A 17,197-nucleotide genomic window follows, 5' to 3' on the forward strand; every position below is an offset into this window, starting at 1 on the left:
TTGTCTGTTGATTCGTTTGCAAATATTTTCTCCCATTCTGAGGGTTGTCTTTTCATCTTGTTTATAGTTTCCTTTGCTGTGCAAAAGCTTTTAAGTTTCATTAGGCCCCATTTCTTTATTTTTATTTTCATTACTCTAGGACGTGGGTCAAAAAAGACCTTGCTGCAATTTATGTCAAAGAGTGTTCTTCCTATGTTTTCCTCTAAGTTTTATAGCATCTGGTCTTACATTTTGGTCTTTAAACCATTTTGAGTTTATTTTTTGTGTATGGTGTTAGGGAGTGTTCTAATTTCATTCTTTTACATGTAGCTGTCCAGTTTTCCCAGCACCACTTATTGAAGAGACTGTCTTTTCTCCATTGTATACCCTTGCCTCTTTTGTTATAGATTAGTTGACCATGGGTGTGTGGGTTTATCTCTCGGCTTTCTATCCTGTTCCATTGATATATATTTCTGTTTTTATGCCAGTACCATATTATCTTGATGACTGTAGCTTTGCAGTATAGTCTGAAGTCAGGGAGCCTGATTCCTCCAGCTCTGTTTTTTTCCCTCAATATTGCTTTGGCTATTTGGGGTCTTTTGTGTCTCCACACAAATTTTAATATTTTTTGTTCTAGTTCTGTAACAAATGCCATTGGTCATTTGATAGGGATTGCATTGAATCTGTAGATTGCTTTGGCTATTATAGTCATTTTCACAATATTGATTCTTCCAATGCAAGAACATGGTATATCTCTCCATCTGTTTGTGTCATCTTTGATTTCTTTCATCAGTGTCTTATAGTTTTCTGAACATAGGTCTTTTACCTCCTTAAGTAGGTTTATTTGTAGGTACTTTATTCTTTTTGTTGCAATGGTGAATGGGATTGTTTCCTTAGTTTCTCTTTCTGATCCTGCATTGTTAGTGCATTGTTAGTGTATAAGAATGCAAGAGATTTCTGTGTATTAATTTTGTATCCTGCAACTTTACCAAATTCATTGTTTAGCTCTAATAGTTTTCTGGTGGCATCTTTAGGGTTTTCTATGTATAGTATTATGTCATCTGCAAACAGTGACAGTTTTACTTCTTCTTTTCCAGTTTGGATTCCTTTTATTTCTTTTTCTTCTCTGATTGTCATGGCTAGGACTTCCACAACTATGTTGAATAAGAGTGGCGAGAGTGGACATCCTTGTCTTGTTCCTGATCTTAGAGGAAATGCTTTCAGTTTTTCCCATTGAGAATGATGTTTGCTGTGGGTTTTTCATATATGGCCTTTATTATGTTGAGGAAAGTTCCCTCTATGCCCACTTTCTGGAGAGTTTTTATCATAAATGGGTGTTGAATTTTGTCAAAAGCTTTTTCTGCATCTCTTGAGATGATCATATGGTTTTTATTTTTCAGTTTGTTAATATGGTGTATCACATTGATTGATTTGCATATATTGAAGAATCATTGCATTGCTGGGATAAATCCCGTTTGATCATGGTGTATGATCCTTTTAATGTGTTGTTGGATTCTATTTGCTAGTATTTTGTTGAGTATTTTTGCATCTATATTCATCAGTGATATTGGTCTGTAATTTTCTTTTTTTGTAGTATCTCTGGTTTTGGTATCAGGGTGATGGTGGCCTCATAGAATGAGCTTGGGAGTGTTTGGAAGGAGGAGAATTTTAAAGGTAAGCAGAGCTACATGAGGAAATGAGGCTGTAAAGTTATATTTTGAACAATTATTCCAGTACCTACATCCCAGTGGATCCCACGTGCCCCATCCCTTCTCCTCCCAGCCCCAGGTCACACACTGATCCTAGAAAAGCTGTCTTGCTCAAAATGGTATTTGGAGTTTCTCAGTGGGAACAGCGTTCAGGACCTGGCTGGCTTATGCACTGTGGAAGCAGCCAGTCTCGCTGCCCTGTTGATCCACTTTGTAAAGCATCTCTGCTCCCCTTGGCAGGCAGGTCTCTGCCGTCCTCTGTACCACTGTCAACCCTCCCACTTGCTGGTCCACATGCAGCCACTTGGCCTCCCCCAGTCTTTGCCTCTGCTGTGGCTTGGTGGCAAAGACTCCTTTGGGTTCCTACTGATGAGGTGGAATTTGGTGGCAATTTTTTTAACTAGTGTCCCTAGGCCCCATCTGCCCTTGGATTCAGGGCCCTAGGTCGCTTCTGTCCCTGGAGGGCTTCCTTTTGTTACTTATTGCTCTCCTGTTCCTCTTTCTGACACAGCAGGCTGCCTTTTGAGCTTGATCTTGAGTGAAGTGGGCCAGCAGGGCGTTGGGGGCTGACATTTGAGGGCTGGTTTCAGTTCTGTGACTGCCCTGACCTGGCCAGCTCCTCAGTCTTTTCCATCAACAGTGAGTCATATGAATTATTAGTCCAATTTCCCTGAGTGGAGAGCTGCCCAGTGCCTCTGCCTGCAACACCTGATGTTTCTTGCTGGATTATGGCCATAAAGCTGCCAGTCCTAGAGCCTGGGCATCTGGGCAGAAACTTAAGGTGTTTGACCTCAGCAGCTTTGCTGGAAGGTGTGGGAGGTACCCACACCCAAATAGTCATCTGCATGGTGGAGACTTCTAGAAGTTTGTTGTCTATCAACCCACCATTCAAATATCTACTCTGCTCACTGTCATTGGGCAAGTTCCAGATCAGCCAGTTGTGCCCAGATGTTGCTTGTGGGGCTATCTGGGGCATCTTCTCAGCCTCACAGACCTTTACACAAGTATCCATTCAGCAGGTGGCAGAGGAGGGGTTTCAGGAAGGTTCCCTCTGAGGCTATGTGAGAGAGAGAAGTGAGGTATCCTGTTGATGTTTTTGCTTCTCCCTGTCTCTGCAAGCACTGAAACAGAAAACTCTGCTCCCACCAGGCTGTGGGAAAGCACATGGTGCCATTTCAGCATACACGCACCGTCACACACACCAGCACACACACACACGCAGTAGTGCACACACACCAGCACACACACACACACACACACACACACAGTAGCACACACCAGTGCGCGCGCACACACACACACACACACACACACACACACACACTGCCTCAGAGTCCAGGGCTCAGCACCCACTCTCCCCTGGGATGACCCCTGGTTGCTCAGGCCTCTGGTGGATAGTGGACCAGTGGCCTCTGGTGTCTTTACTCCTGTGAAGACCCAAACCTCTTATGGCCCAGAGTGATTAGCAAACAGAAGCTCAGAGGGAAGAGCTGCTGCCCCATCCCCTGAACACAGAAGACAGGGCCAACTCAGGGCAAACTGGGACAGGAGGGGAGGGGGTTTGATTTGGATTTCCCTCCCACCTTCCCTCTCAGAACGCTCTGCTCCACAAAACTCTGTTTTGCTCTGGGCACTATCGGGGCCACAAAAGGGAACACACATAATAGAAACTTGTGCCTTGGTCATTGTGTTGCACCAGATTTCAGATGAAAATGCCCTTTAAAATTCCCAGCAATCATGCACCACCTCTGTTTTGAGCCTCATCCCTTCTCTCGACCACATGCCTTCCTGACCTGCACTTCATCCAGGCTACTCCATCCTCACCCCTTGCCCTCGGGGTGAGGCTCAGGGTATGGTGAAGCTTGAAGAGAGGGTCAGGGGTGGGTTGAAAGCACAGGAGTGGGATAGAAGAGTCTAAAACTAGAGACAGTCACAATTTACTCATGTCTTGGCTTAATGATTTTTAAAAAAAATTGAGGTATAATTAACAAACATTATATTAGTTTCAGGTATACAACATAATGATTCAATATTTGTATACATTGTTGGCTTAATAATTAACAGCACTCTCCTTCACTCTCAAAAGTGTCCTAATTTGGATACATTATATGATCATCCAATTTAAGCCCACTTCACTTGCCATTGATTTACATAACTTGTCTCATACTATCTCATGATGTCGCTGTATCCAAAAAGCTGCTTCGAATGTCTCCTGTCCCGCGGCAGGGCCCAGCTTAGGTAGGGAAGAAGGAGGCAGAAGTACAAGAGACCTCAGGACAGGCCTGGGGACCACACCTGGCTCTCCTCAAGGAGCCCCTGTCCATTTCACCTGAAATTCTAGAAGAACCCTCTCCAGTGATCAAGGCTGCAGGACATACAGCTGATGCCAGAGAACCTGGGCTGCAGTGAGCTATTTTGGGGCACAGGTGTCTCCCCCCCGGGCTTCCCCAGGCAGCCAGAAGCTACCCAAGGGCTCTTGGCCGGTCTTGGCAGCAGCCTGCAGCTGAGTCTGTGTGCAGGCAGCTGGGCCCCCAGGAGCTGGGGTCTTGACATCTGTGTTGAATGTTGGGCCCACTGGGGACATGAGGAAGACGTTTGATTTTTCTGCCATAACTCATAGCTTTGTTGCAGCAGTGCTGTCTGCTCTGCCATATTAATGAGAAACAAACATTGTTTTGTTGTGTTTGATTTCCGTGTTAGGCTGGAGTCTTCAAGGGCTGTTTAAAATTTAATAAGTGAGAATAAAATCAGGAGAAAAAATATTCCTCTGGGGCATCTGACTGCATCAGACTTGTTAATTCTGGCTCTGCGTTTCCAGTGGCAGATAGCTGACCCAGCAGCAGGGGAGGGTGCCCACCTTTCTTCCTCCAGGGCTCAGGGCTGGTTCCACCCTCTGTTCTGGGAACAGACCCACCGCTGGGAAGGCCACCTGGTCATGGCTCAGGTGGGAGCTGACGCAGCTCAGGGAAGGAGGGTTTCCAGGGAGCCCTGAACAAGTTTTGTTCCCTCTGCTCCTTCAAATTCAACAGTATTTTATTGAGCACTTACTGTATGCCAGATAGTGTTAGATGCTGGGCTGGCGAGATGAAAAAGGTGTGACCAGTGCTCAGGAGGGCAGAGACTAGAATCACGCAATTACAGTGCGGTGTGAGTGACTACAGGGTGTAGAAGGAAACAGCAGAGGTTCCTGGGAGTGCCCCCAACACAGACCAAGGACATACGCCCCCAGCTGCTGGGGAGCTGCGGCACAGGTAGGGCCTTCAGCTGTGGGCACCCTGTGGAGTTTCGCACCTCTGGGGAGAGCTGTCTGGCCCAAGAGCATGCGCCCTTCCCAGGGCAGCCACATCCAGTGACTGATGGATTGTGTGTATAAAGGCCCAACCTCTTGCCCCAACTTGGGACAGTTCTGAAGGGTCAATTGAGTCCCAGAACCCCTGTAAGATCAGCTGAGACCTTTTTTGGGGGGCTGCATCACAGCTCAGCATCTCCCTGTGCCCAGTTCTGCTTCCTTCCCTTCTACAGATGTTGACTGCGAGAGCATTCCCTAATAAACCTCCTGCACGTTTATCTCTGCCTCAGGCTCTGCTTCCTGGGGAACCAGCCTGCAACAGGACCTAACATGGTCAGCATTGTTCAGGGAGGGCTTCCTAGAAGAAGTGACTTTTAGGCTGAAATCTGAAGGATGAGTAAGAGTCAGTCTGGTGACAGCTATGGGTCTGGAGGGAAATGGTACTTGTTCCAGGTAGAGGAAGAGAATGTGCACAGGCAGATAGGCCAAAGGGAGCAGAGCATGCCCAGGTGGGATGGCAAAGCAGGAGGCTGGGGGTTTGGTTGAGGACATTTCATAGGGTTCTGCGAGCTGTGATTATGGCCCGGGTTTTATTCTAAAGGCACGGTGATGTCATAGAAGGGTTTTAAGTAGGGGCTGGGATGTGACATGGTTGACTTAGAGAATTTGATTTGAAGAAGGTAGAAACAAGCAAGGAGTTTGGCTAATGAGGATGTTGTAGTAACTCAGAAGAGAGATGACGATGGTCTTAAGTGAAGTAGCGGGAGAGAGGCAGATGGATTTAAGAGACATTTACTTAAGAGGAAGAACCAATTGTCAGGAACTGATGATGGACAAGACACGGAGGGAGAGAGAGGAAGCAAGGAAGATACTTGGGCTTCTGGCTTCAGTAATTTTGAGGATGCTGCTGCCATTTAGTGAGATGGGGAGCAAGTGGAGAAGCGGATTTGGGAAGAAGGTGGTGAAGGGGAAAATGTGTGTAGTTCAGGAGTGCTAAATTTGAGTTATCTTTGGCATATTTGAGAACAGAGCTGAGACATTTAGGTATATGGATACAAAGCTCAAGGGAAAGAACAAAGTTATTTCTTTGTTTATCTACTGCTTATGATAAATTGCCCTCAAAGCTCAGTGACTTAAACAACAATAAGTATTTATTATTTCAGTTTCCATGAATGAGGAATTGAGCAGTACCTTTTTATAAAAAAAATATTTATTTAAAAAATTTTGGCTGTGTTGGGTCTTCGTCACTGCGCGTGGGCTTTCTCTAGTTGTGGCGAGTGGGGGCTACTCTTCGTTGTGGTGCGTGGGCTTCTCATTGCAGTGGCTTCTCTTGTTGCAGAGCACGGGCTCTAGGCGCACGGGTTTCGGTAGTTGTGGTGCGTGGGCTCAGTAGTTGTGGCTCGTGAGCTTAGTTGCTCTGCGGCTTGTGGGATCTTCCTTGACTGGGGCTTGAACCCGTGTCCCCTGCATTGGCAGGAGGATTCTTAACCACTACGCCACCAGGGAATCCCTGAGCAGTGCCTTAATTGAAGTTTCCACTGGGTCTGGAGGATGTGCTTCCAAGATGGCTGTCAAGTTGGTGCCCCTGGCAAGAGGTCTTGAATTCTCACCATGTGGAGCTATCCATAGCCAGAGGTTGTTTGAGTGTCTTTATGACATGGGAGCTGGTTTCCCTCAGAACAAATGATCAGAGAAAGTAGGGCAGAAATGGCAATGCCTTTTATTGATCTACCCTCAGAATCACACACCATAACTTACCATATCCTAGTGGTCACACAGACTGACCGTGATACACTGATGGAGGGGACTACACAGAATGTGAATACTGGAACTCAAGGGCCATTGGTGCCATCTTCGAGGTTGCTTACCACACCTGGAGATATAGATTTGGAAATCATTAGCATTTAGATGATATTTGAAGCCCTGGTAATGGGGGAGATTGCTTGAGAGAAATGTGCAGATGGAAAAGAGAAGGGTTTAAGGACAGAGCCTGAGAGACACTGGCCTTTAAGGATAAGCACAGAAAGAGAAGCCAGTGAAGGAGACTGATGAAAAGTGTGATCATATGTCCTGGTTTGGCTGCAGTTTGTTCTGCTTTATGCCTGTTGTGTCCACATGACACACGTCCCTTTTCACTTTCCCAAGTGCCCTGGATTAGATTAAACTTACATGGTCACCCTAGGATAACAGGCAGCCAGAGCATCAGAGGGAAATGAGGAGGAATAAACGCCATGACGGACATTGGATTTCATGACAAGGAGGTCACTGGAGATGTTAGCAGCAGCTCTTTGTGTTGTGGGCAAGGAAACCTGCTTTCAGAGGGTCAGGCGAGTGAGAAGCGAAGTAAGTTATTTTAGTAGTGTTATTTCTAGAGGCTTGATCAAAAAATTAAGGGAGAAAATGGGGTTTTAAGAGTATGTGGAATAGTGGGAGAATTTTTCTCTGAAGATGCCAGGCACTAAAATATGTATAATTGATGAAGAAAAGGCTCAGTAGAGACAGAAAGGTTGTTTATCATCCAGGTTCTCCAGAGCAGGGGAATGATCTGGAAGAGAATTCTGGAGGCCTCAACGTCTCAAAACATAAACCCAAACTGAAGGTGCAGAAGCTGGTTAGGAAGGAATGACAGTCACTCATGACCTCTGAAGTTCCCAGGTCACGGGGCTCTGCCTGGTGATCGGTGGGGCTTTCCGTTCTGGAAATCCATGTGACCTGGCATCAGAGGTGTTTCTGGGGTCTTGTCAGCTACCATTGCTTCCCATTCTCCCTGAAAAGGCTGCTTCTCTGGACCCCGATCTGGAGATGCTTTTGCTTCTGTGCTGGCAGAGGAAGCAGCAGGACTCTGGAAAGGTAGATTGCATGATATAGGGATGTGGGAGGTGCCTCAGTTGGTATGAGCTGCAGAATGAACTGAAATGGTCCCTACCCCATCCCCAATCATGATAAGTGACATCTAGAAGTATGGCTCCATTGTCCTAGAGAGCTCAGGCATGGGTGTGTGGGGGACCTTTGCAATGAATTGGCCAAGGAAGGAGAGAAAGGATTCTTTATCATAGGAAGGCCCGGTTAATTGCATCACAAGGAATAGAGTCCAAGTCCCATAGCTAAAATGAATATATGGGTTTCAAAGGAAGACAAATTCTTGTGAGTGAGGAATGTTTGCACTTCAGAAAATCAAGAGGAAGCTGGCTGTAGCTGGCTCTGGGGGAGAAAGACCTTAGTGCATTTGAAGCACCCGTGTCTCTCCCGCCACCCAGGAGACAACAGCTGCTCCGGCCACTCCTCAATCCCCACCAAGAGAGAGGCTCGGATGGGGAATGACTTCGCTGACATCCAGCCATATCAGAGGCTCTCACAAAGAAGGATTCGGGGCTGGGGATCCCCTTCTGTGTGGAAGGGGAGGAGTGTCCCTAGAGAGGAGAGGCGGGGCACCGGCAGTGAGGAGAGACAGCTGGGAAACGAGTGGACAGCTAAGAAAACCTTGAAGGGTGAGGCTCTGTCCTTACTTCCACCATGTGGCACAAGGGGTAAAGCCTCCTTGCCTGTCCTCTGACTCTACGAGGGTACCTTCTGGAGCCTTCCATCCAAGGGGAGCTTGACTCTCCAGTGGAACAGAGGCCATGTTCATCCTCCAGGTGGGGAGCCCCGCCCATCTGTATCAGCTGACTTGACAGCGGCCTTCCCGCGAGGCTGAGGAAGAAGTGCAGACTACACACAGGAGGGCCTGGGGGGCCGACTCCTGGGGTACCCTCCCCATCCGTCTCATCTCCTCGTGGGCGCAAACACACACAGCAGGGAAAGAGAAGGCGCGGAAAGGACGCCTGGCTTTGAGAAGGATGCTCTAGCAACTCTTGCATGTGCTGGGACAGCGGGTTGGGCATTTGCAGACCCAGTGCTACTGGAGTGAGAGAGGGGCAGCTGCTAGCTTGCCCAGCCCGGTGGCCCAGCGGCATGGGCTGCACGCGCAGGTGCATCAGTCCTCTGCGTCTGGGCAGGTGGGTGGTCACAACGCATCGCATGGGGGGCCGACCTGGAGCCCATGCAGCATCTTTCCGGCAGGGAGTCGACTCTTCCCGGCAGCCTTATACTTTAAAAACAAATTGATGGGCTATAATTGCAAATGCCTGGATTGTCTGGTCCTGACAGGAATCATCTGAAAGCAAACAGTCTGGTCCAGCTGAGGGAGGTGTTTCCTGACAAATGCGTGCTGCTAATAGAAGGATCCCTCTGCATCCTAAGTCCTTCCCCCAGTTTTTGGCAGGATGTAAATTCTGCATAGGGGATTTTTTCTTTTTCTTTTTTCTTATGATTCCTTTTCTTGACGTGTGAATTCTGAATTTCATTTTTCCCCAGAGAGGCGGTGGAATCATCCAGCCGTCCTCCTCGTCAAAGTTATAGGCAATTTGACCTGCCATTTCCTAGAGCCGGTTGAATGGATCTTTGGGCCGTTTCTGCCTTGAAGACAACACAGGGCGTATTATAACCCATGCAGGTGAGAACCCCGGACCGCTGGCTTGAGACTCGTTGCCCTTGCGAATGTTAATTCTGCTTCAGCTGTGGGCTGAAGATTTCACCAAGTTCACAGACCCTAAGTGGAGATGGGGCCTCTTCCCTATGTAACCCATTTAATTTAGCGCAGGGAGATCAGCTCGGTGCTTTGTGACCACCTAGAGGGGTGGGATAGGGAGGGTGGGAGGGAGAGGCAAGAGGGCGGGGGGATACGGGGATATATGTATACGTATAGCTGATTCACTGTTATACAGCATAAACTGACAACACTGTAAAGCAATCATACTCCAATAAAGATGTTAAAAATAAATAAATAAAAGGCAAGGGGTTTACTAGGCAAGTCAGAGAGAACAAACCATGAAGAACGGCACATTACAGAGCAATTTCCAGAAGCCTGAGTAGGTTCCATAGGTCTCTTCTGAGTCCATATTGATAGGAAAATGTGAGCTGACCCTATGTGTAGTATACTCGGTAATATTGTGATTTATAATAAGAAATTCTTGACCCAGAGCTCCTAAAAGCCTTGGAATTTCCTAAGTGATAAGAGTCATAAATGGCAAAAGTCTTTTGTTATTCATAACATGCCCCCTTCAATCACACCCGAGTTTATGTTAATAGGGTAATTTCTGGATAAGCCCTTAGATAACCACCAGATGGGAGCTGGTTGCCAGGGGAACCAACCAAGTGATTAGAGGGTTGGAACTTTCAGCTCCACCCACCATCTCCCAATCTCTGGAGAGGGGAAAGAGAGAGGGGCTGCAGGTAGGCTCAGTTGCCAATAGCCAATGATTTAATCAATCATGCCTATGTAATAAGGTCTCCATAAAAAATCCCTGAAGTATGGGATTCGGAGAGCTTCTGGGCTGGTGAACATGTGGAGAATTTGGGAGAGTGGCTCAGCTGGAGAGGGCATGGAAGCTCCGTGCCCCTTCCCCCATACCTTGCCCCACACATCTCTTCCATCTGGCTGTTCTGAGTTATATCCTTGTATAATAAACTGGTAATCTAGTAAGTAAACTGTTTTCCTGAGTTCTGGGAGCTGCTCTAGCAAATCAGTCGAACACAAGGAGGGGGTCGTGGGAACCTCTGATTTATAGCCAGTCAGTCAGAAGCACAGGTGACAACCTGCACTTGCAACTGGTGTCTAAAGTGGGGTGCGGGGCAGTCTTGCAGGAATGAACCCTTAACCTGTGGAATCTGTTGGTGTCTCCAGGTCGATAGTGTCAGAACTGAATTAAATTGTGGGACACCCAGCTGATGTCTGAGAATTGCCTGGTATGGGAATTTGGTAGGCAGAGATATTATGAATTTTTCCTTTCTAGCTCTTAACTTGGCTTATGTGCCAAATATTTAGGGAGCACCCATGGTGTGATAGGTGCTGGAGACCAAGTAGGCTTTTTACTGTGTAGTGGTGAAACGGGCCCATTTCAAACCAGTGTGGCTAAGTGCTGGGATGCAGGCTTTTGCGGGAGCTGGGGTGTGGGTGGGGTTTAATCATAGCAGTTGATGTTTGCTGAATTCCTACCATGTGACAGATATTATGCTAAATGCATTTCCCACACTATCACATGTAATACCACAACCCTACTGGGCAGGTATTATTCAGCTCATTTTAAAGATAACAAAACTGGAGCTTAGGCTAAATAACTGGCTAAGCCACATAGGAGGTAAAAGGCAGAGCTGGGGTTCAAAGCCAGGTCTGTCTGACGCAGCCCGGGCTCTTAACCACTGTTGCTGTTTTTCCCACCTCCCTGGCCTGCAAGGGTCAGAGAAGCATTCAGAAGCCCTGAGGTGAGCCTTGAAGTCAGGGTGGGACAGCCCTGGTATTGGCCAGGGTGGGGTGGTCTGAGGGTTATCTGCTCCAGGTGGTGCAGTGGGGTTGGACTTGACCTCGGCCCCAAGAGCTGCTGTCCTCCTCTTCCAGCCACTCTTCTAGGCTCCAGCATAAGATAGAGCAGAAGCCTCAACAGGAGACTGCAAATGCGTGGCAATTTAATTGAGGAGTTTTACTGAGATTGGAACCAGCTGGAGAGAAGGAGCAAGGGAAGAGCTTGAAGAGGTGGTGTTTGAGTTGCAGCTAAATATAGCATTGCCCAAGTGCTTCCCCTACCCCCACCATTCCTGTGGATTTTGAAGGAGCTTGGCTCCCAGGAGGAAACATTTAAGGCTGGAGGAATAAAGTTTTCTTCAGTTTGTCTTCTGTGTAAATAAGAGGGACACAAGCACAAATGTTACACTGGATCTTATTGATTAAAGTGCTAACAAGTGAAACAGTCTTCCTGCCGGCCAGCTTCGCATCTTCTCACGGCTGCTGTGGGACTCACTGCAGCAAGGCTGCACCTGAGATGTCCAAGCTCCCGCCCTGGCTCTTGGTTCCCAGGTCGCCACCTCTTTCTCTGGGTATTGTTGTTACCTTCCTCAGGCTCTCTTTGTAATCATGTCTCTCACTCTTAAACTTCCATGGGTCTTTCCCTCTTGCTGTGTTTTCATCTGGGATACTACTCTAGACAGACCCAGAGCTCAAGGAGTTTACCATCTGGACTTTCCAGATAGTTCAGTATCTGCCAAGTGTCTGGGTGAGGCTGATGGCTGTCAGGCCTGTATTGGTCGCTGTCACCCCTAGGATTTGAGAAGGAAAGGGAAACTGCTTTTTGTGACCTACATCCTCGGGAACATATAATCTTGGTAACTACTTCATGCTAGGCCGGCCGTCTCAACCTGAGGTCTGTATGAGCTCAAGGGAGATGAAATAGTAATCAGATTTCTAAATATATGTGTCTATGAGAATTTGGAGGGAAGTTTCTTAACTTTCATCGAGTTCTCAAGGTTGGCCATGAGCCAAATCACGTGTGGCCCCAGCAGGGTGGCTCAGTCACTAAGGGGAGAGTCAGACTTGGGCTCTCAGTGGGTCCCCCACTCCATCAGAGCAGCAGTGAAGAAAGAAACCCATAGCCATATTTGACCTTTCAATCTATCTTTTTAAAAAAGGTCATTTCCTTTGTACTTGGTCTTGTTTGGGGGTTGATTTGCAATGATACTAAATTATTGGACTTTATTATGTGCTCGAAGGAGCAGAATGTTTTCATTCTAGGGGAATAATGGAGTTACTATTGCCTTATCCTTTGCTATACCCTAAAATTGTCGAGTTGGAGCAGAGCTAAAAGTTCATGTAGTCTACCCAGAAGTGACAATCCTGTTGCCTCATCCTGAATCTTCCCTATGCCACTCCCATCAAATGGCCATATAGCCTCTTGCAGGGACGGAGAATGTTCTCTTCACTTACTCGTTCATTCACCCATTCAACTGCATCCTCCCATATGCCGTGGGAATCTGACGATGAAGAAGACAAATAACAGCCTTGCTGGTCCTTAAGGAGCTTACAGCCCAGGAATCTGGAAAGGCAGACATTGAACAATGATGAAGAGTGTTAGAGCAGGGATGAGGCTAACGGGGACCACTCTGGTCTGTGGGTGGTAGTGGTCATAGAAGGGTTCCCAGAGGAAGTAACACCCAAGCTGAGCTGAAGGGGGAGTGGGAGCTGGGGAGATGGAGGAAGATTGGGTGGAGGGAGTGTTGTAGGTAAAGGGAGTGACACATTCAATGATCCAAGAATGAAAGAGAAGGAGCAAGACTTAGTGGAGAAAGTAAGAGACGATTAGCATGGCTGGAACAGAAAAAGAGAATAGATAGGAGAGTGGTTCCATGGTAACCCACTTTATTTTTGAAAGGTCTGAGTGAGAAAGTTCTCCCTGACCTTTCCACTTGTGGCCTTCTGATGCTCCTAGGTAGACAAACATCTTCATGGGATTTATTAAGACAAACAGACACACCAGCCATGAGTTTCCTCTTCCATTTCCTTATATTTGGGCAGAACTTTTAAACAAGAAGCAAGTTTTGGTTCTGTTGTACCCTTGCCATGGCCACCACCTGGAATGTTGTCCCTAACCCCATCTACTCAGCTCAAAGGTTTTGTATATGTTCACTTGTTCACTTCCCCCATCAGACTGTGTACTTGTGAAGGGCGGGGACCATGACTAATTCTCTCGAGTGCTTAGTGCAGGGCCTAGCACACAGCAGGTGCTCGGTTAGTGCTTTGTGGTTGACCAGTGAATGGATGAATGGCTTAAATGCCAATCAGTGATGAATCTTATGAACAGAAGTCAGTATGAAGTAGGAGAGACAAGCAGGAAAGCTGGACAAGTCACAGCAGAAGCTGTCAGTGTCACCCCAGGAAACTGAGGTTCCTTCTATTGCCATGAATTTCATGGGTGTGATAATTACACTTCTCAGTGTATAATTTCTCTCCTCCAGACCACAACAGTTGCCCCAGTTATACAATACTTGACTCACATAAATTTAATATCATGAAAATTGTTGCATAACAACCATAATTAGATTTTAGAGATCTCGGGAAGTTTGCATCACCAACCAACACAGCAGCTAATGTGTCAGTGAATACCACAGAACCAGAATGTGAGACTCACCATAACCACCCTAAAGAGAAGAACTTTCCTCTGTGTTCTGTGTTTCTGTTACTGTGTGACTTCTCAGTGCCTTGGCTCATGTCTTGCTTTTATTTGTGATGATTGTACTATATTCAATTATAATATAGTAGACAGCCTCCAAGATGACCCCCAAAGATTCCTACCTTTGGTATCTATGCTTTGTGTAATCCTCTCCCCTTGAGTGTGGACTGGACATAGCCTCTCACAACTAACCAACTGAATATGGGAATGGTGATGGCATGTCACTTCACAGCTTAGGTTATAAAAAAGAGTGTGATTCTGCCTTGGGCTTCCCTCTCTCACTCTTTTACTCATTTGCTCTGGGGGAAGCCAACTGCCATGTTGTGAGCTGCTCTATGGAAAGGCCCACATGGCAGAGAATCAAGCGAAGCCCCAAACTGACAGCAAGCAAAGAACTGAGAGCCTCAGTGCAGTAGTCCGTGAGGACTTGCACACTGCCAGCAGCATGTACAAAAGCTTGGAAGTGGATCCTCCCCTCAGCTGGCTCCTTAATGGCAGCCTTGAGAGAGACCTTGAGGCAGAGGCACCCAGCTAAGCCATGTCTGGATTCTAGACCCAGAGGAATGATGAGACAATAAATGTTTTAAGCTGCTAAATTTGGTATTATGATTTGTTATACAGCAATAGCTCTCTAGTAGGGGTTTTGATACCATCAGTGGGATGATGGATGCTGCAACAAATACCTAAAAATACGGCGATTTATAATTGGTCAGTGGATGAAGCCTGGGAAGATTTTTGACGTGTGTATTAGAGAATACCCAAGTTAAGTTGAACAGACGTAGAAATCTGAACTTTGATGATGCTGCCAATAGTCTCAAAGGGAAGTGAGAAACATATTATGGAAATTTGAGGAAGGGAGATTTTTGTGATGTAGTGGCAGAAACTTAACATTCCCTCTGGCAACCACTGACCTTTGCAACTATGAGCTCTTAAGATTCTACATATAAGTGAGATCATATGGTATTTGTTTCTCTGTTTGACTTATTTAGCTTAGCATAATGCTCTCAAGGTCCATCTATGTATCTTTGTTGTGCAAATGGAAAGACTGCCTTCTTTTATATAGCTGAATAATATTCATATATATGAATGAATATTATTCATTATTATATATATATATATATATATATATATATATATATGTACACACACACACCATAGCTTCTTCATCAATCAGTGGACACTTAGGTTGTTTCCATGACTTGGCTATTGTAAATAATGCTGCAATGAACAGAGGGGTGCATATGTCTTTTCTAATTAGTATTTTTTTTCTTCAGATAAATACCAAGAAACGAATTGCTGGGTCATATGGTAGTTCTATTTTCAATTTTTTGAGGAACCTCCATGCTGTTTTCCACAATGGCTGCACCAATTTACATTCCCATCAACAGAGCACAAGGGTTGACTTTTCTCTACCTCCTTGTCCACACTTGTTATTTCTTGTCTTTTTGATGATAGCCATTCTGACAGGTGTGAGGTGATATCTCATTGTGGTTTTGATTTGAATTTCCTGATAATTTGTGATGCTGAAACATGCCACTGTTAAATATAAACAAACACAAATATTTGAGGAAAGCATCTAACATGAAAGACATAAACCAAAACAAACAAACACAGGAAACTTTGAGGAAATGGCAGCTGTGTAGGAAGCAAATAAACTTCAAAGAAATCTATCAAAATGCTCAAAGAGGTAAGAGAAGACAGTGTAGCCAAAAACCAGAATAGGATGCCGTGAAAAAGGGACACTCAGAGATCACAAACAGTTCCTGGAAATTTAAAATTTTGGTAGCAGAAACCCGAAACTCAATAGTAGGTCCAAAGACTGTATGATCAATAATGACAGTGATTTTTTTTCCACAGCAGCATTTTCAGCACCTTGAACTTTACTTTGTACATAGTAGAGACTCAACAAAAACTTGCTGAGAGAATGAATGAGTGAATGATGATAAAGTTGGGTAAATCTCCCTGGAGTAGAGCTTTCCCAGGGCTGGGAAATAGGAAACCAAAGCAAAGCAAAAGGCCTCCAGAAGATCTGAATCTGAATAATGGGAACTCTGGAAGGAATAAGTCAGATGGGAAAAATAATCACTTAAAAAAAAAAAAGACTCAGTAAAAATTCCTTAAAATGCATGACATGTATTTTCAGAATCAGTACAATGAATGCAACTGGAGCTACACCAGGGCACATCACTGTAAAATTTCAGAATATCAAGGACAGCCACACTTGAAGCTAAAAGACAATGGAGCAATACTAACAAAATCTGAGAAGAAAATAATTTCCAACCAGGAATTCTATACTCAAAGAATCAATCAAATATGAAGGTAGGATAAAGATAGTTTCAGAGATTCAAGACCTCAAAAAATCTGTTTCCTGTGCACACTCTTTCCTATGAGGCTACTAAAGGCTGCACTTACCAAGATGAGGAAGTAATCCAAGGAAAACAAAGACATGGGATTTAAGCAACAGGCTCTAACACAAGACAGAGGTGGAGGAAATACCCAAGCTATCAGTGCAAAGAAGGCCCAAGATGACAGCTGTGTAGAAGGCATGGAGAACAATTAGTCCAAATTGCAGCCAGGGAGATTTCTCCAAAAACAGGAAATTGACAGGACACCTAATGTGTTTGAATGTATTGAGGGGAGATTCATACAAATGAAGGGGAGTTTGGGGGTGAATCAGTGATAAGTACATAGAAAACCAACAAGACCATTATTAAGCACAGGGGGGAAAAATACGCAGGAATGGAAAAACAATATTGCTATACAAATGGCTTAGGTGTGGAGAGCATTCATATAATAACAGTAATGGAGAAATGGAATATTGACCAACCAAACTTACCTTCTGGCTCTATACGGTTAGAGAATAGGGATGGGGGCAGGAAAGTGTGCATGTGCATGGTGGGATCAAGAGGAGGAAGGGAAGTCAAATTTTCACCTTCCAGATGAGTCAAGAGAGTCTAAAAGTTTTTAAAAGTAGCATTGCAAGCATGTTATTTAGTGATATAGAAATAAATTCAAAAGAAAATCAGGTAAGGGAATTCCCTGTCTGTCCAGTGGTTAGGATTTGGTGCTTTCACTACATGGCCCAGGTTCAATCCCTGGTTGGAGAACTAAGATCCCTTGGCCAAAAAAAGAAAAAAAAAGAAAAAAGAAAAGAAAATCGGGTAAGAGTTGAAGGTGATCACCTT

General features: G+C 45.5%; 1 pseudogene; it reads left to right on the top strand.

Annotated features, from left to right (window-relative positions):
- The window catches only part of LOC149748813 (uncharacterized), a 28,806-nt pseudogene extending 19,209 nt beyond the window's left edge, over window positions 1-9,597 (top strand).
- The last annotated feature ends 7,600 nt before the right edge of the window (window positions 9,598-17,197 follow it).

Source organism: Delphinapterus leucas, chromosome 7 (genome assembly GCF_059928025.1).
Source record: "Delphinapterus leucas isolate spDelLeu-1000000601 "Yukka" chromosome 7, BTC_Dleu_Yukka2, whole genome shotgun sequence".
In the NCBI taxonomy this organism is placed as follows: domain Eukaryota; kingdom Metazoa; phylum Chordata; class Mammalia; order Artiodactyla; family Monodontidae; genus Delphinapterus; species Delphinapterus leucas.